Below are 20,451 nucleotides of genomic sequence, written 5' to 3' on the forward strand. Positions count from 1 at the left end.
CTGTACCTCAAGCATAAGTGATCTGTAGATCTCATATAATTAAATTTCCCTTGAGATGTATGAATCTCAACTTTATCTATGATAATGATAGAAGCTGAAGCAATGAATTACAATTTGTACCATAGCCAGGACTTTGAGCCAGATTTCTTGCTTACTAGGCAGCTTCTTTAGCCATTACACCACCACATTGGAATAGGGTAGTTCACGCAACTTCGTCCTCTGTACTGCTGTAGTGGTGTAACGGCTATCACACGTGCCTATGCGGAAGGAGACCTAGATTCAAGTCTTGGCTATTGTACAAATTTTAACTCAATCCTTCAGCTTCTATCACTGTTGTAGATAAAGTTGAGACACATATGTCTCAAGAAAAATTTAACTGTATAAGATCTATAAGTGTACTAATGTTAGTGTGATTTTGTGTTTGAATAACACCGACTTGCACTAAAGTGTTGATGTTCAGTTTTACGTAAGACAAAATAACAAAGTGGGATCCGTCGTATACATTTTCCATAAGCCGAGAGAGTCCTGATGATTGATAAACTATTGTAATGTTTTATGAAAGAAATAATAGCAATTAAAGTTTTAATAATTTGCAACACTACAATTAACAGAATTACTCAAGTCGAGTGAACAGCAATTTTAAAGACAGTACTTAACAGAGCGTGATTCAGTAAAAGATATTTGTTGTGTATTTTTTATGGATAAATGAGTTTTCAATTTTACGCAACTGCAACAAGTCAGACATGTTTGTTATCGTCTTGTGCATTATTAGCAGTAATTGCATAAAGTGATTAACAGTAGTTGTTAATGAATAGCAATAAAAGTTGAAGTTGCATGAAACCAGTAAGTGAGTAAAACCATATCACGAACTTTGCCAATCTTTTAGAATTGAAATTTTGACTTTGCAAATAGCGTAATTGTAACTCACAGGAAAGTGATTATTAAAAGATGGTATATCGATATGATAATTTTCAATTTTTAATTTTTAGTTTCATTCTCAGATTATGGTACAGTCCTTTGTATGTTAAGCACAGGCGCGTTATGATGACGTGGCGCTGGTAGTAGTGAACTGGGTTATGCCCAGGAACACTCTGCACCTCTTACAATGTTTGTCTTATCTTGTATCAAGTACCAACGAAGAGACCAAGGTCCGAAGCGTCTTGTAAGTCCTGTGATCTATTGTTACACTGATGGCGCATACTAGGTCTGATGGCATTCTAATCACGTGGCGACACTGAATGTCCTATTTATCATGGCAACTACAGCGCTCAACAACTGTGAAGACTCTGTCTTTAATTCAGTTGCTCTCGAGTGATATCTGGCAGTCCTCTAGAGATTACAATTACCGAAGGTTACCTCCCACTAGTAATGTGTATTTATCTCGAACGACAGTTGTCATTGATGCATGGGATCTCCCACGTGTCGAGATAGTTGCCACACACTCTTGTGATGGTAACACATCAAAAATCTGCTGAGTGCACGGCCTCGTAGATGGCCAGTTCCATACTTCATGCACCTGCGCCAGGGTTGTGATCAAGGGCAATGAGAAGATACATCGTGTCCATTGTGATTTATTTCTTTCAATTGATTACTTATTTGCTGTAAGCTAATTAAATTCATTATTGTGCTACTACCTTATGTATGTTGTATGTTAACCAGGGTCCTAGAAACGACGGAGAGGCTCCGTCCCCACCCCAGCCGCAATGGTCCACAACCTCACGACGACTACTGCAGTCCACTTCACCCCTCCACCCCCCCCCCCCCGCCACACCGAACCCAGGGTTACTGTGCGGTTCGCCCCCCCCCCACAGTGGACCCCCCCCCCCCCACCCCAGGGAACGTCTCATACCAGACGAGGGTAACCCCTATATTTGCGTGGCAGAGTAATGGTGGTGTACGCGTACATGGAGAACTTGTTTGCGCTAAAATTGCCGACGTAGTGTAGCTGAAGCGGAATAATGGGAACCAGCCGGCATTCGCCGAGGCAGATGGAAAACCGCCTAAAAACTATCCACAGACTGGCCAGCTCACCGGATCTCGACACAAGTCCGCAGAGCGGATTCGCGCCGGGGACCAGGCGCTCCTTACCGCCCGGAGCTACTACCCTATAATAATACGCTTACACTTCATTATTAAATAATGGGCAGTAATTAAAATTGTAATGGACAGGATTTTGGTTTGTCAGTTCGTGTTCTTGACGAAATTAATTATAAAACACGTACACTGAAGGGAAACAGAAGTGTTACACCGTGAACATGTACCTAACTGAATTCCATGCCTATGGAGTACAATGAGTGACAAAAGTCATGGCATACGTCTTAATGCCGTGTCGGACCTCCGTTTACCCGTGGCAGTGCAGCAACTCGACCTGCCACCGACTCAACAAGTAGTTGGAAGTCTCCTGCAGAAATACTGAGCCATACTGCCTCTGTAGTATTCCATTACTGCGGAAGTGTTGCAGGAGCAGGATTTTGTGCACGCCTGACCTCTCGATTGCATCCCGTAAATGTTCAATGGATTTTATGCCGGGTGACCTGGGTGGCTCGAACTGTCCAGAATGTTCCGCAAAACAGTCGAGAACAATTGTGTCCCGGTGACATGGCACAATGTTATCCATAAATATCCCATCATTGTTTAGGAAGTACCAAGACTAAGTTATCTGTGCACCGTTCAATCTTTGGACCAACTTTGTTGTATGGGAGCGAAAGCTGGGTGGATTCAGGTTACCTTATCAACAAGGTTGAGGTTACGGATATGAAAGTAGCTAGGATGATTGCAGGTACTAGTAGATGGGAACAATGGCAGGAGGGAGTCCACAATGAGGAAATCAAAGAAAAACTGGGAATGAACTCTATAGATGTAGCAGTCAGGGCGAACAGGCTTAGATGGTGGGGTTATGTTACACGCATGGGAGAAGCAAGGTTACCCAAGAGACTCATGGGTTCAGCAGTAGAGGGTAGGAGGAGTCGGGGCAGACCAAGGAGAAGGTACCTGGATTCGGTTAAGAATGATTTTGAAGTAATAGGCTTAACATCAGACGAGGCACTAATGTTAGCACTGAATAGGGGATCATGGAGGAATTTTATAAGGGGACTATGCTCCAGACTGAACGCTGAAAGGCATAATCAGTCTTAAATGATGATGTTTAGGACCATGAAGTCCATGAATGGCTGCAAATGGTTCTCCAAGTAGCAGAAATAATCATTTCCTGTCAGCAATCGGTTCCGTTGGACGAGATGACCCAGTACATTCCCTGTAAACACGGCCCACACCGTTACGGATCCACCACCGGCTCGCAAAGTGCCCGTTGATAACATGGGTTCATGGCTTCGTGGGCTCTTACCTGACCAGGCCACGGTTATCCAGTTGTCTATGGTTCAAGCGATGTTGCCACGAGCCCAGGAGAGGCACTGCAGAGGATGTCGTGCTGTTAGGGAAGGCAATCGCGTCGGTCGCCTGCTGCCATAGCCCATTCACGGTAAATTTCGCCACACTGCCCCAACGGAAACGTTCGCCGTGTGTCCCACATTGATTTTTGCGTTTATTTCACCCGGTGTTACTTGTCTGTTAGCACTGACAACGCTACGCAACCGCCGCTGCTGTCGGTCGTTAAGTGAAGCCCTTCGGCCATTGCTTTGTCCGTGGTGACAGGTAATGTCTCAAATTTGGTATCCTCGGCACATTCTTCACACTGTGGATCTCGGAATACTGAATTCTCTGACGATTTCCGAAGTGGAATGCCCTACGCATCTAACTTCTACTACCATTACGCGCTCAGCGTCTGTTAATTCCCGTGGTGGCGCCACAGTCTCATCGAAAACGTTTTAAAATGCATCATCTGAGTACGAATAACAGCTCTGCCAATGCACTGACCTTTTATACCTTGTGTAAGAGATACTACCGCCACCTGTATACGTGCATATCGCTGTCCCATGACTTTTGCCAGCTCAGTGCATAAGAAAGTATGTATTTTTGTATAGTTATCTTCGGTTGTCGTACTCCATACAACGCGGGGAAGTAATGGGTTTAAATAGAAACAATTGACTTTCAATAAGGGGGTATAACTGCGCTAATCTGGTCCGCCAATATTTTGAATGGTAGATTAGTTGTTCTAACTGTTCGAAGGACCACGTCAGCGCGTGTAACAGTGACGTCACTAATATTACCGTCACTGTGTTTAAATTTAATTGTTCAGGTACTGGATTCGACAAACCTGTCGCACAGTTCTGTGTCATTTAGTTTAACACGTACAGTAGAAGATTTCTACTATATCTTCAAAACATATCTTTACAGATTCTTCTAACCTTGTTTCAAAGTGTAGTATTTCGATTGTGGAGAGTTCCTCCAAAAACGAATTACAGTGCATCTTTCCTACTCATTACTGGATTGTACAGGGTGAAAATTATTTAAATCACTGTGTTTAAATTTAATTGTTCAGGTACTGGATTCGACAAACCTGTCGCACAGTTCTGTGTCGTTTAGTTTAACACGTACAGTACAAGATTTCTACTATATCTTCAAAACATATCTTTACAGGTTCTTCTAACCTTGTTTCAAAGTGTAGTATTTCGATTGTGGAGAGTTCCTCCAAAAACGAATTACAGTGCATCTTTCCTACTCATTATTGCATTGTACAGGCTGAAAATTATTTAAACTGACAAACTCTGGGAGAAACACCAAAACAAAATTTTTTTCGAATTCCATAATTAGTTGTGAGCATTTTTTAATCCCGTAGAGAGCTCAATCGCTTTCACTCGTTCAACTGCACATAATGTGGGGACGGGTCAGGTTAATGTAAGAAACATCCTTCATGAGCAATTGTTAATCCATTTCACATAAGGCACGTGTACAACCTGGAACCAGATGATTATCCACATTTTTCGCGGTGGTGGCTGGAACAGTGTCAGATGAATCCTCCATTTCTGTCCTCTGTGCTGTTTACAGATGAAGCAACGATCGGACGTGATGGGATTTTCAACATCCGTAATTCGTATATTTCGAGTGAGTTTGATCCACATGCCACATTTATTCGCACTCATCAACTACGGTTCTGCTTGAATGAGTGGTCAGATATTGGTGGTGACTGTTTAATTGGGCCATATCTCCTTCCTAGGCCATTAAATTAAATTACAGTTTCCTCGCCTAACATTGCCAGATTTGCTGGATAAAGTGCGACTCGCTACAAGACAGCGTATGCGGCTCCAGCATGTGTGGACGCTGGAATATTTCAGTCATCCCGGGCCTCGATTCTTGCACCGACAATTTCCAGAAAAGAAAATTGTCAGTGTTGGTCGTGTACCATGGCCTACCCGATTCTCTGATTTGACCCCTCTGTACTTCTTTGTGTGACGAGAGATGTGCAGCCTTGTTTGCAGAACCCCTGTTAATCAGAAGAGGATCTGGCTGACCGGATGGTACCAGCAGCAGTAGGAATTAAGAACACTTCTGCAGTCTTTGACCATCTACCCGTTTAAAAAATCCTTACCGGAAAATACGACATTAGACAAAACATTTTTTTCGGTGCCCTGTGCAACATCCCAGAGTTTATCGGTTTAGATAATTTTTACCCTGTGTATCGGTATCTCTCAGTCTTAGTCCCTCTGACTATGTAAAGCAAGCACTTGTACTTAACACACCGGCAGCATCGACTGTGCGATCTCGCGCCAGTGCTGCCACAGGCACACTAAATCGCAAAACGAGAAGACGGCGAAATCTACCACGAACTAGGTCGAAGAATGAAAAGGCGGAACAACGACGCACCGCTGATACCCCTGATCTGTACAACTTCTTGAGCCTAATCGAGTAGACGTCAAGTGAATCAAACGCAGAAGCAACAAAATTAGAGCTGCTGAGAATTTTTCCGGGTTGTATGGCCGTGGTCCATGGAACTCTTCAATCCCTGACGTTTCGTGAAAGGCTACGTTGGACGAAACTTCAGGGATTGAAGAGTTCCATTGACCACAGCCATACAACCCGAAAAAATTCTCAGCAGCTGAAACATCCGGTCGTGAAAGCCTTCATTGTATGAACAAAATTAGAGACCTGTTGGCTTTCACTAAAGACGGTTTTCGCCATGGATTGTTTGAGGCTGGCTGTGAATGCGAGCTTTCTACGTCTGCGAGACAGCATAACACTGCCAACCCAAGACTCACAGGACACGAGCGTAAAATACGCCTCCAACAGATAATAATGAAAGTTGTAGACTTTCCCTGATAGAGGAAATTCGCATGATTTTTAGCCACTCCACCTTTAAAAAAAATACAGGAGGGGGGTGGGCATTCTAAACAGTTGAATGAAATGCCAATATGAACCGCCACGATGGTTATAGGCGTGTATTTTGTTGACTGCCATTGGTCGCGAGCGTCATTCATCGGATGAGGCTGTCAATGCTGCCGCCCCAAGGCACGTCACGCGCTGACTCATATTAACCGTTATAGAGTCTATGCGGAGCAGCCACAAACTATGACAGTTGTTTCTGTCTGGTCTGAAAATACCATCCAAAAGCATTAGCAGTGTAGGAAAACAGCACTCATCCCCATCACCCCCACTACCCAATGACATCCATGCCGAATAGTATGACGCTCTTGTCCAGTGATGACACAGGCAAGAAGGAACACTACTATACATTAGCTTCCATACGCTATGGCCAACGGCTGTAATACGTTTCCTGAAATATATGATGCACAACCACTCACATGTCTGGCAATCATTTATTTTACAACGAGTTTGTTTCACAGTTGGAGCGGTACGTACCTGCGTAAAAGTATGTGTGTAACAAAAACAGTTAAAGTTAGTATTTAACTAACCAGGGTAATCATAGATGAAACATATCCTTATTATAACGTGTAACGTCATCCAAAACCTGCCGTTGTGTACAGTATTGTAATATCCTGGATTACCTAGATACCTAATTTTAAATATTTGGGTAGTACACACTTTTTCTTACATATTTCAAAAATCAGTGGTTTCACTTGGATTTCGTCGTGCCACATTCATCACGTTATCAACTATTTCTGAAACTATACATGAACAAACAAAGCACAGATCATCTCAGTTTTGGTATACGTATGCACTGTTCCGGGTTCGATTCCCGGCGGGGTCAGGGATTTTTCCTGCCTCGAGATGACTGGGTGTTGTTGTGTCGTCTTCATCATCATCATTCATACCCATTACGGTCGGAGGAAGGCAATGGTAAACCACCTCCGCTAGGACCTTGCCTAGTACAGCGGTGCGGGTCTCCCGCATCGTTCCCTACGCTTCTCCGAGTATGGGACTTCATCATCATCCTCATCATCGTCATGCACTGTTATGACATAACCTTGCCTCAGACATATGAGTACTTTTTCATATTTTGATATTATTACATTTTATGCGGATGTCTGTTGATGGCCACATCATGAGACTGAGCCTTATTGTAAAACAACGGTCAGCTGTCTGTCTGTTTGTCCGACTGTTAAGAAACCTTTTTCTCTGAAATGAGCAGAGACGTATCAAGTTCAAATTGATGTCACATATTAGGGTCCACGGTTCCTTGGCGGCGCAAAAATTTTAAGCTTCTAACTCAGTTCAATCTAAAGATACGGCCATTCATGTCACATATTTTGATACTCAGAAACTCATTCATCAAAACCTATAGGATGCTTTCCGTTACCTATAATCATGAAATTTGGCAAGAAGCAAGCTTTCACAGTACAAGTAAAGGACAAAATCCGAAAATTGTTAATTTGTAATTGTATAACATGAAAAAAAATTGTATTTTTTTATCTGTCTGTCTGTCTATCTGTCTGTCCGTCTGTTAAGACCCTTTTCCTCTGGAACATCTTTGCGTACCAGGTTCAATTTATGTCACATACTAAAGTTTATGGTCCCTCGGCGGTGTAAAAGTTTTAGACTTCTCAGTCAATGCAATCAGAGGGCCGCCACTTGTATCATATACATTGATACTCGAAAACTCAATCATGAGAAGTTGTACTGTACTTTCTGTTGACCTGGAAGCATGAAATTTGGCAAGAAGCAAGATTTGACAATACGAGTAAAGGGAAAAGCCCGACACTGTTGATTTGTAGTTATATCGGAAGAAAAAATATTTCTTTTTCCATTTGTTATCCGACTTGAAAGCTGAAATTAAAACATCCTCGAATGTCTTGGTACCCTCGGAACCGATATCTCGCCAGTATCAGCGTTGATAACAGACAAAGTAGTTAATATCTTTGATTCCCGGAATGGATAAACTATCTGTATCCATAATTAAATTTGTACGGAACCCTCAGTGCTTGAGTCCTACTCACACCCGGCCAGTTTTTTATCCTAAACAATCCTGCAACAAACTCATATTATTCTTAATAATGGCACTTCAAGGTTTCGAAGAACTAGCATCCAACCCAGTATGTATATTTCTAATGTATCCGAGGGTAAATCCGATATACGACTGTTTTAATACTCGGTCTAGAGAGTCATTTGGTATTCAGTTTTCCTTTTGTTTTGGCAATCTTACTCTCCTTCTCTCTCTTTATCATATATATATATATATATATATATATATATATATATATATATATATATATATATATACTATGTGATTAAAAGTATCCGGACACCTGGCTAAAAATGACTTACAAACTCATAGCGACCTCCATCGGTAATGTTGGAATACAGCATGGTGTTGGCCCACCCTTAGCCTTGATGAAAGCTTCCACTCTCGCAGGCATATATTCAATAAGGTGCTGGAAGGGAATGGCGGCCCATTCTTCACGGAGAGCTGCACTGAGGAGAGGTATCGATGTCGGTCGGTGAGGCCTGGCACAATGTCGGCGTACCATAACATTCCAAAGGTGTTCTGTAGGATTCAGGTCAGGACTCTGTGCAGGCCAGTCGATTATAGGGATGCTATTGTCGTGTAAGCACTCCGCCACAGGTCGGCAATATGAACAGGTGCTCGATCGTGCTGAAAGATGCAATCGGCATTCCCGAATTGCTCTTCAACAGTGGGAAGCAAGAAGGTGCTTAAAACATCAATGTAGGCCTGTGCTGTGATAGTGCCACACAAAACAACAAGGAGTGCAAGCACCTCCCTGAAAAAACATGACCACACCATAACACCACTGTCTCCGAATTTTACTGTAGGCACTACACACGCTGGCAGATGACGTTCACCGGGCATTCGCCATACCCACACCCTGCCATCGGATCGCCACATTGTGTGCCGTGATTCGTCGCTCCACACAACGTTTTTCCACTGTTCAATCGTCCAATGTTTACGCTCCTTACATCAAGCGAGGCGCCGTTTGGCATTTACCGGCGTGATGTATGGCTTATGAGCAGCCGCTAGACCATGAAATCCAAGTTTTCTCACCTCCCGCCTAACCGTAATAGTACTTGGGGTGGATCCTGATGCAGTTTTGAATTCCTGTGTGATGTTCTGGATAGATGTCTGCCTATTACTCATTACGACCCTCTTCAGCTGTCGGCGGCCTTTGTCAGTCTACAGACGAGGTCGGCCTGAACGCTTTTGTGCTGTACGTATCCCTTCACGTTTCCACTTCACTATCACATCGGAAACAGTCAGCCTAGGGATGTTTAGGAGTGTGGAAATCTCGCGTATGACACAAGTGACTCCCAATCACCTGACCACGTTCGAAGTCCGCGAGTTTCACGAATCGCCCCATTCTGGTCTCTCACGATGCCTATTACTGCTGAGGTCGCTGATATGGAGTACCTGCCAGTAGGTGGCAGCACAATGCACCTAAAATGAAAAACGTATGTCTTTGGTGGTGTCCGGATACTTTTGATTACATAATGAAAGGAGTATACTTGGGCACATGTGTATGTGGCACCCGAATATGATTATATGAAAGATGTATGTCTGTAATAGGCTTTATATCGCAGACCCAGATATACTGCTTCTGGTTTGACATTATTACAGTGTTGGAGTGAGAGAACGCTTGGCGCACAGATGTAGGTAGCTGTCAGTGAGCGAAAGGCGATGGAGTTGGCACTTTTTTTGTGATGTGCTGTTTAAAGCCACCAAGTGTTAGATTAATTTAGGTATTTCAGTATTGTTGCATTTGGAAGCAGAATTCTTCATGCAAGCAAGATAAAGATGTTAAACAATTATGATTTCTGTTTCTGCCAGCGCGTTAATGTAGATGAGTTGGCTGCTGATTTGTAAGTGTTGAGTAGCCCCAGAATGTATGTAAACCGTTTTGATAAATAGGCTAGTTAGATATTTCACTTTGTAATGTTTTTAAGATTTGTTGACAGAGCTACATCTGATTTGATGATTTGCATTTATGTTGGATTAATGAAGTTATATAATACTTGCTGTTTAAATCTCATTGTGTGTGAATCAATTGAGAGTAATGTAACTTCAATTCTCAGAGGTTTTTGAAAAGGCAAACTTAACCTGCAATATAATTTTGCCAAAAAAAGTGTTAGTAATTCACCCCAATCAGTACCGTCTCCCTGTGCAGATCATACATTTTTTAAAGAAGTTAGGTTTTCGTCAATGTTCTCGTTTATCGGCCAAAAGAATTTCATGTGCATTTCAAAGTATTATGGCCAGCATTTCACAGTGTTGAGCCTGTAGCTAGCATATTTTTGTTTTTCATGAGAGACCAGAATACATCGCGTTCCACCATTGCTGCTCTAGAGGTAAGGCAATTTAATTTATTTGTTATGTGCTCAGGGATAAAAGTTATCAGTTTTGAACAGGACCAAATGATTCAGTGCCTAAGGGCTGAATGTATTTCTTTATTGATATTGGGAGTTGCATTGCCCAATCAATTCGTGTAAAGTTTGGCTGACAATAACACAGAATAAGCACACCACTTGCACTTACAACATATAACACGGCAATGCGAGTTCAGTACTTATTCCACAGATCAAACATGTGTGTGTGTGTGTGTGTGTGTGTGTGTGTGTGTGTGTGTGTGTGTATGTGTGTGTGTGTGTGTGTGTGTGTGAGTGTTAACCAACTTGTAGTTTGGATACAGAACAAAGGAACAATAAACACAAAAAAGTGTTAAATTTGCTTGTAATTTTCGAATTTCAGTAAAATAAGAACCATCTGATTACTGCAAAGATGTGCCTAAATGTGACTGGGAAAAGAAACTAATGTAACAAGAACTAGTGTTCTGCAAAAACAAGCTGAACCTTCTCCTTTATTTAACACTGAAAACAAATATGGCTTTTTAATAGCGGTTATTTCAGTAGGAATCATGACAAGTAAAGTACTGCCGCGCCATCACAAGCCCAGAACACCGTCTAGCGTACGATGCGTCATTGCAGTTTACGGAACCTGAATTGAAAGTGATTTGCGTTATCGGTAACCGTATAATACTTTTCTTAAAGGCTAGTTTGGTAACGGAAAAAAGTGAAAGGTATTCATATGATGTGGACTATTAATTGAAAGTAATAGCATATGCAGAAGAACATGGAAAGAGTGTAGCTGAGCGGGGTTTCGGCCCTCCATCAACAGAAAAAAGCCATTCGCAATTGACGGGCTAGTAAATAAGAACTGAAAAAATGAGGAAGACTAAATGTGCAACTAGAGGACTGAATGCAAAATGTCCAATACTAGACTTTAACGATTTCAAGGCATTTTAAAACTCAGTTCGGTTTTATAAACTAGATTGTTTCAGTCTAGCTTTGCAATCTAATAATAAAATAGTAAAAATGTTATTTCTTAAAAAAATTGCTTAAAAGTGAAGGCGTGTCTTAGAGTCCGTAAATACGGAGGATTGGCTATGGTGCTCACGGACGCGCCCTCGCCTTCGAAGAGGACGTTCTTCGTCACGTAGAGGGGAACCCAACGATGAGTATTCGAAGCGTGGCCTATTACATGGGATCCAGTAGACCACAAGGGTCAGAGATCTTTGTCTCCGCTGTGTGCGTACAGCGAAGCGGGAGATTTGAAAGTGGCTTTTGTTGTACGTGTTGGTGGCTGAGTTCCGTAAACATTACCCATTGCTGTTGTACCAGGACCACACTTTCGTTCTTTCAGTACCATTTAAATACGGCCTTGCGTTGCTGAAACGACTGTGACCTCGTGGAGCTTGACAGATGGAGCTGGGAGCGAACGAAAGGGGAGTAGGAAGATTGGTTTTAATGGCCCGTCGACATCGAGATCGTCAGAGTTCGGATTGTTTCAAGAATGGGGAAGGAAATTGGCCATGAACACTCACAGGCACAATCCCGGTACTTGCCTGGAGCGATGTAAGGAAATCACGGAAAATATAAACGTGGACTGCTGGACGCGGATCTGAACTGCCATCCTCCCGAATGGGAGTCTGGTGCGCTAAGCACTTCCTCCCTTGACTCGGTAGGGAGGCCGGTAATCAGACACAGCATTCAACCGCCGGCCTGCCCGTAGCAATGGAGATTGCGACTGAGGGCGCGGGCATGTCGAACATTCTAGTAATATAGACATGAAAAGGTATCACCGTATTCAGAGAGAAGATACACCTCTTAGAAACGCTCTTAAAGTAGAATCTTGTGCTACAAAGCCCTATCTGTAATGCTTATTCCTTGGCCCTACAAAGGCAAACTTTGATAAATTGCAATTTTCAATAAATCTATTATAATTTATAAAATAATGTTACCTTAACAAACCATAGCTGCACGATAGCCACGGAAGAGGTCTTTCATTTCATCTCTGAACTGATTCAGCGCACATAGACACGCAGATTCCAGAGATCGAAGATTACACTTATTTGTCACAATCGATGTAGTACACATTATAACCATCATTACACAAACAAGCAGCAGCATATAATACGTTTTGGATATTTATGGAACAACATGATTAGATATTCCTGTTTTTTCTAGATTTGTGGTGCATCTCACACCATGGAAAGGCTGTTAGTTAAATAATTACCGTAATTACAAACCAAAATCTTACTCTTCCAGTGAAATCAACAGGCAAAAACAGGGTGGGTTAAGGTGCTACACCCATTCATTAAATTGTTATTGCACCATTTTCTGTGTTATGATTCTTGGCCATAAGTTCATAACACTATAATTAAGGATTGCAGATATCACTTTCAATAAAAAAAATCATGGACCTATAATTTCAGTCGCACGTCAGTGCTCATCCGAAGGTACTACCACATGTTAACTTAAGTAAATAATCAAATATGTACTGACAAGCAGTGTGATGTGTCCATTACCGTGTGAACTAGTTTGTGAACGCTTCAAACGGCGAATGAGAGGGTAGTATAGCGAGACAGTTTGTGGTTAGACTTGGGTCGCAGCGTGTATGAGCACAGGATATTCTACCATAATAGTTGGTGTTGAATTTAGTTAAACAACGGAGAAGATTTAATAATGTTCGCGTATGAAAAATTTTCCAGGAAAGGTTAGCTGAGCCTCTATTCGAATGCGGTGTTCAATATGGTTCAAATGGCTCTGAGCACTATGGGACTCAACTGCTGAGGTCATTAGTCCCCTAGAACCTAGAACTAGTTAAACCTAACTAACCTAAAGACATCACAAACATCCATGCCCGAGGCAGGATTCGAACCTGCGACCGTAGCGGTCTCGCGGTTCCAGACTGCAGCGCCTTTAACCGCACGGCCACTTCGGCCGGCGAATGCGGTGTCCTCGAATAATTGAGACCTGATGAATTCATGGTTCAAATGGCTCTGAGCACTATGGGACTCAACATCTGAGGTCATCAGTCCCCTAGAACTTAGAACTACTTAAACCTAACTAACCTAAGGACATCACACACATCCATGCCCGAGGCAGGATTCGAACCTGCGACCGTAGCAGTCATGCAGTTCCGGACTGAAGTGCCTAGAACCGCACGGCCACCACGGCCGGCTGATGAATTCATGCCACAGCAGTTAAAAGTATTGACTACTGAATAAATTCTGCAAAATATTCACACTGTTGTCAGTGAAAGTAATTTAGAGCGTGTCACTTACACCAAAGATTTTTTGTTCCAGCCGCTGTAAGTCTTAAAAACTAATTCATAGAGTGTAGGGTTATAAATAAACTTTCCCTGTTTGACATATTATAACACGGAAACTAACTACCGTAAGAGTACCAAATTTGGTAGCATTACTCTCAAGGACATGGGAAAGAGAAATAATGCAGAATCAGTTCAATTAAAACACTTTTAATGTGCTGCTACGGTACATCACACCATTACATGCCGGTACCATTACTGCTACAAAATGGGCTCAACATAGCGACCATCAGTGCCCAGAAGAGTCTGAAAACGTAGGATTGCATTCTGTACAGCAGAACGGAGAATGTCTGTTGTTACCTCTCTTGATTTGCTGCGCTTCATATCAGCACATGTGTGAGTGTTCCCCTGGTAGATCCTGCCTTCAGGTAGCCTCACAACCAGAAATGACAGGGAGTGAGATCAGGTGATCGCGCCGGCCAGGTGTTTGGAAACGATCGCCTGATAATTCGATCGTTTCCAAATGTGTTTCGCAGAAGCAAGCGAACTTCACAAGCAATGTGCGGTGGGGCTCCATCTTGCGAGGAAACTATCGAGTTCAATGTGTCCCTCTCCTGTAGGGCGGGTATGACATGCTGGCGAAGCATATTGCAGTAAAGCTGGCCAGTTGCACTGCACGTCTTTGATCCTTGAGCGCCAAGATGTTCAAAAACGAATGGGCCAATAATGAACGTACCCGTGAAGCCACACCATATGGTGACACGTTCACTACACAGAGGAACTTCGTGCACAGCGACTGAAGGTGAAGATCCCCAGATTCGGCAATTCTGTGTGTTCATCTCACCCGTCAGAGGCACATGAGCTTCGCTGTCCGTAGGATGGTCCAGGACAAGCCCTCGTCAACTTCAATCCGTGCGAGAATGAGGAAAGAGAAGTCAGCTCATCGTTGTGCGTCCTGTGGTGCAAGCTGCTGTACGATATGGATCTTGTACAGATACCATTTGAGAATGGTTCGAAGCACCTTCTGTACAATGTAGTGGGATGTTCAACTGCGGTGGCACAGCACGCGCACTGGCTGAGGATCAGGAATTGCGAGTATAGCTGTAGCAACAGCGATTTCATCAACCACCTGTGGTGCAAACGGTCGTCGGCCTCTTCCGGAGCGACGCCCAGTTCTCCACTTGATTCGCACTTCTTCAGCATGTTCCGCACAGCAAGTGGGAAATGAGGACCCTTCCGTAATCCTTTCAGTCGGCGATATTCTCGAAGTACAGATGGAGCATTATTGTTGTTCTGATAACAGAGCTTCACCAGTAATGCCCTGTTCCTTTTGTCCAAGCTCATGTTGACACGTCAACTAGGCACTGCGACTGGACAGGTATGTGAGACTACGAATCAGGATGACTGATCACGGCACGTGGTGGTTATAGTTGGAAGTGGACGGTGGCGCTGTGACGCATGAAAATCATGCACCACATACTCTGGAAATTAATGTTATCAAGCTTGGTACTCGTACGGTAATTAGTTTCCTCATTATAAGGTATTAAGCAGGGAAAGTTTAATTATAACCTCTCGATATTACGCTCGTGTTTTTCGACCCCAAGGCCTCTTACACACGTGCGATTTCCGGCAGCGCTGATGTGCAGCGCGGCGGCAGCAGTCAGCGTTCCTTAGTGCAAATAGACGGGGCATTTACACACGTGGCGAGTCGTACGCCAGCGGTAGGGGCAACCGAGCGACCATCTGTGCACGAGCGGTAAGGTTCAAATGGCTCTGACAAGGGAACCTCCCCATCGCACCCCCCTCAGATTTAGTTGGCACAGTGGATAGGCCTTGAAAAACTGAACACAGATCAACCGAGAAAACAGGAAGAAGCTGTGTGGAACTATGAAAAAAATAAGCAAAATATACAAACTGAGTAGTCCATGCGGAAGATAGGCAGCATCAAGGAGAGTATGGCTCAGGAGCGCCATGGTCCCGTGGTTAGCGTGAGCATCTGCGGAACGAGAGGTCCTTTGTTCAAGTCTTCCCTCTAGTGAAAAGTTTACTTTTTTGTTTTCAGACAGTTATTATCTGTCCGTCCCTCCGTCCGATGCGAGGTAACTGCGCCGTAGTATGGGGACGCTACACCTAAATAAACATCGAAACACATGACGTCAGTCGACTACAGCGCACAGAAGAGAGAGTATTCCTGCTAACGAGGCTCCCTGGCTGGCAGTTGACTGTTCGCTACTTTATCACATCCACAACAAAACCTAAATCGGGCAAGGTAGAAGAATCTTTTTACCCATTCGCCAAGTGTACAACTTAGGTGGATCGACAACATATTCCTGTCATGTGACGCACATGCCGTCACCAGTGTCGTATAGAATATATCAGACGTGTTTTCCTGTGGAGGAATCGGTTGGCCTATGACCTTGCGATCAAATGTTTTCGGTTCCCATTGGAGAGGCACGTCCTTTCGTCTACTAATCGCACGGTTTTGCGGTGCGGTCGCAAAAAACAGAAACTAAACTTATCACAGTGAACAGAGACAACAATGAACGAACGGACAGATCATAACTTTGCGAAAATAAACTTTTCACTCGAGGGAAGACTTGAACCAAGGACCTCTCGTTCCGCAGCTGCTCACGCTAACCACGGGACCATGGCGCTCCTGAGCTTACGCTATCCTTGATGTTGCCTATGTTCCGCATGGACTACTCAGTTTGTATATTTTGCTTATTTTTTTTCATAGTTCCACACAACTTCTTCCTGTTTTCTCGATTGATCTGTGTTCAGTTTTTCAAGGCCTATACACTGTGCCGACTTATAACTAAATCTGAGTGGGGTGCGATGGGGAGGTTCCCTTGTGAGCACTATGGGACTCAACTGCTGAGGTCATCAGTCCCCTAGAACTCAGAACTACTTAAACCTACCCCTAGAACTTAGAACTACTTAAACCTAACTAACCTAAGGACATCATACACATCAATGCCCGAGGCAGGATTCGATCCTGCGACCGCAGCGGTCGCGCGGTTCCAGGCTGTAGCGCCTAGAACCGCTCGGCCACTCCGGCCGGCGAGCGGTAAGGACACAGAGGCAGTCAAAGATTTTCGTAATAGAACGCACATTGTCTCGACACTCGTTGCAAGAAAATGTGTTAATAGGGCACAGTAGAGCCGTACACTTAATTCAGAAGTCTATCATTATTAAGAGATCTTATAAGAAAGCAAGTACTTACGCGAATTCGCTGCCTGCTGAAATGAGAGAATCCCAGCCGCGACGACGTGCGGCCGCTGTGACTTCTCAGCAACACCTGAGAACAGGTGATAGCGGTGTCTCACTAAGGGGACGTTATCTCCGTATGAATCTGATAAAACGAGAAACGGGAAATCTGACTGTAACGGCGGTGTCTCACTTTCAGAAAATAGTCTTGAAGAAAGAATGACGTTCCACGACTGATCTCCATTACAAAGTTCCTGATAATCACATTTCTCAGTACAGTTTCTGCTCTTATAAGCTCTTCTAAAGCCCTCCTCACACGGAAGCTGGTCGACTTTTGTGACGTCAGAACATGGAATTTCATGTTCCGGAGCACTGCAAAGCGTCAGAGACTGAATAAGACAAGTCAGATTTTGGTTTCGTGGAGAGGAACGTGGCCAGTGACATGCAAGATCGTTTTCTACTTCACAAACGGAACTTATAAGACGCCATATTGAGTTACGGCATTGGGCCTCATACGTAATGTGTTTTATATTATAATTTATGTCCTACGAATATACGGTGTTTCAAAGCACCAGCACATTGAACTCCGGGAAAGTCACCGCTATTGGTACGAATTCTTTTACTTAGACGACTGGGAAGCGTCATATTGGTCGTTACAGAATATTTTTATTTGGTTGTTTTCGTATAATAGGTTGCGTGTTATGAAAGTGTACCATTTCAAGGCAACGACAAATTGAAAACTTAGCAAAACGCTGAAGTCCTTGGCATTTTTTGATGTCATTAACTGCCGGTTAATAATATATCAGTGCAAGCATGCATTCTCAGCGTCAGAGGCATAGCTTTTCATAGCACCTATTCACTAAAGTGTAGTGTGTAGGCATATGGTGTTGTGAACCCACTATCTGATTCGGGTCCTTGTGTCTGCTAATACTTTTTATTCACCTTCACGTTCTCTAAAAGTTTCTTTTACCTTAATGGAAGTATGTTTCGTAATATTCGATTTATGTCTACGTAAAAGCGTTTACTTTCAGTAGAGAGTTAGATCGGCTTTTTAAACAAGCCATGGAATTTGGGCTGATGAACTGCAAGACTGCATTCTGTGACACTGTCCACTTCGATAGCAATTCAGTATTTATTTATTTATCCAAAAAGCTTTCCAGAGCGTAAGATACATAACTCATTCATGAATATTGTGTATCACTACGTGCACATACGCCCGCGTACAAGTATGCATGCACAGCCTTTGATATAAAGCCTTTCTGCCAGTTGGCCGTCTCTGAAACTAGTACGAGTCGCTCACTTACAGTACCAATAAAACTGGACTTACGTCGAAATTTTAATTCCGACCAACCACACGATCTTGCAACACTTTAGGATGAGCAAGTCTCTGCAAGAAGTGTCGTCTTCCCCTCGAGCTGTTACAGTGCTGTATCTGCTCGTGGTCTAATGGTAAACATCACATATGGTAGGCGTAAAGTCGCGAGTTTGGGTTAATTCCTTCCTTTACTTTGTAAAACCGGATTTCGTCCGTGTACTGAAAGTATCATTGTGATGGAACCTCAAAGAATTGGCTTCATTTCCTAACTCGCCAGCAATGGGAAAACATTCCAGGAAAATCTCCACAAATGATCTCGTGTCTGTGTCTGTGTCGCGATCAGAACAATTTATGACCGAGAGTTTCCTTGTCAAGCAGGGGTCACCGTCTAATGTCAGCCTGCGTCCGCCCACAAGGAGGATACACGGCAACAGGTTTCTTGTAATTTTTTACGTTTGTGGCACGTGAAGTTCAGAGCTCAAATATCAGTTGCCCAAAGCAGTTAGATGCTGCTCTCAAAATTTAGGAGAAAATAGACTTCGAAATTTTCACAAGCAAGACTAATATCCTAAAGTGAGAGAGGTTCCTGAACAGGTAGCGTGGTGGTGAGGTAGAGTGATTACTTACGATGTGGGTGGCCTGTATTCGATTGTTGGCCAGTCCACATTTTGTATATATTTGGATATGGGACTATGGGACCAAACTGCAGAGGTCATCGGTCCCTAGGCTTACGCACTACTTAATCTAACTTAAACTAACTTATGCTAAGGATGACACATACACCCATGTCCGAGGAAAGACTCGAACTTCCGACACGGGAGGGGGTGGAGGGGGGCAGCCTCTCACATTTCATGCAAATATACAAATGTGCAGATTCTACGAGCATTTCCGTGAATATATAAAGATGAAAAAAGTTGTTTAAATTTCTTTTGTAATTTAAAGAATCTTTATTAACAATATTCTATAAAAGGTAGGAAATTAAGAATTTACTATTGCAATGAAAACTGGATTTTTGTGTACAATATATAGTTTGGAGTAAGGAGAAAAGCATTTTCAGAAAATGACAATTAGATACATGTTAATTAGCATATGTCTGATGAATTTTATATTAAAATGACACAGATGTTCAAACTGAGCAGAAAAACAAACAAAAAAATAACTATCGAAACGAGGTCCGAACCAGCAGTTACCAGTCTCGAGCGCTACAGATGTCTTTTTTCCATTTTTTAGTTTTACGCTTAACAGAAATGCCCACAGAACATGCACCTTTGTTTCAAATTTGCGTTAGCAGGAAATCAAACCCAAACTGCTCATAGGACACTCTACTACAGAGCCACGTTGCCTGTCGAGAAATCAGTTTCACTTTAAAGTCTTCAAGGCGCACGGATAATTTCGATGTCGATTTTCTTGATAATTTTTCAGAGAAGCGTCTAACTGCTCTGGAAGGGTGCTATTTGAGTTCCGAACTTTACGTACCATACAAACAAAAAATTACAAAAATCCAGTTGCTGTGTGACCACATTGTGAGGCATAAAATTGTTTGTTGTTGTAGTTTGGTTTTTGTGCGCGAGGTAAATTCAGTAAAGCGAGTGGAAGATTTTTGACATCCAGGAAGTCGTGATAATTGACATATGTGATGTACTGCGACTGTTCAACATTCGTGTGACATTCTCATCCAGTAGCCGAGGTTCAGAAGTCGAGTGTAAGAGAACAGCATGCTCTAATTCAAACAACAAAAATCAAAGCAGCGACTACAACTGTATTTTTTGCTTGAACACCATCAGTTCGCTTATTTAGCTTTGCTATGCAGTATTGTTACTGGTGACAAATTATGATGCCTTATGTTAACTTCCTAAGAAGAATTTAATACCCGAGCCCTAAAAAACCTATCGTCGTGAAAAGGGCAGCTGAACAGATAATTTTGCATTTGGTGGCAAAAGAATGTGCACTTAGAACTGCTCTCCAGGGAAGTGACCATAGTAGCTGGCATTTGTTGCCAACAACTGTGATACCTTTCGGT

At 43.0% G+C, this 20,451-nt stretch overlaps 1 protein-coding gene across 1 annotated transcript in view; it reads right to left on the reverse strand.

Annotated features, from left to right (window-relative positions):
• The window catches only part of LOC124616540 (UDP-glucosyltransferase 2-like), a 124,668-nt gene that overhangs the window by 82,434 nt on the left and 21,783 nt on the right, over positions 1-20,451 (reverse strand). The gene's annotated exons all lie outside the window — the stretch shown is intronic.

Source organism: Schistocerca americana, chromosome 5 (genome assembly GCF_021461395.2).
Source record: "Schistocerca americana isolate TAMUIC-IGC-003095 chromosome 5, iqSchAmer2.1, whole genome shotgun sequence".
NCBI lineage: Eukaryota > Metazoa > Arthropoda > Insecta > Orthoptera > Acrididae > Schistocerca > Schistocerca americana.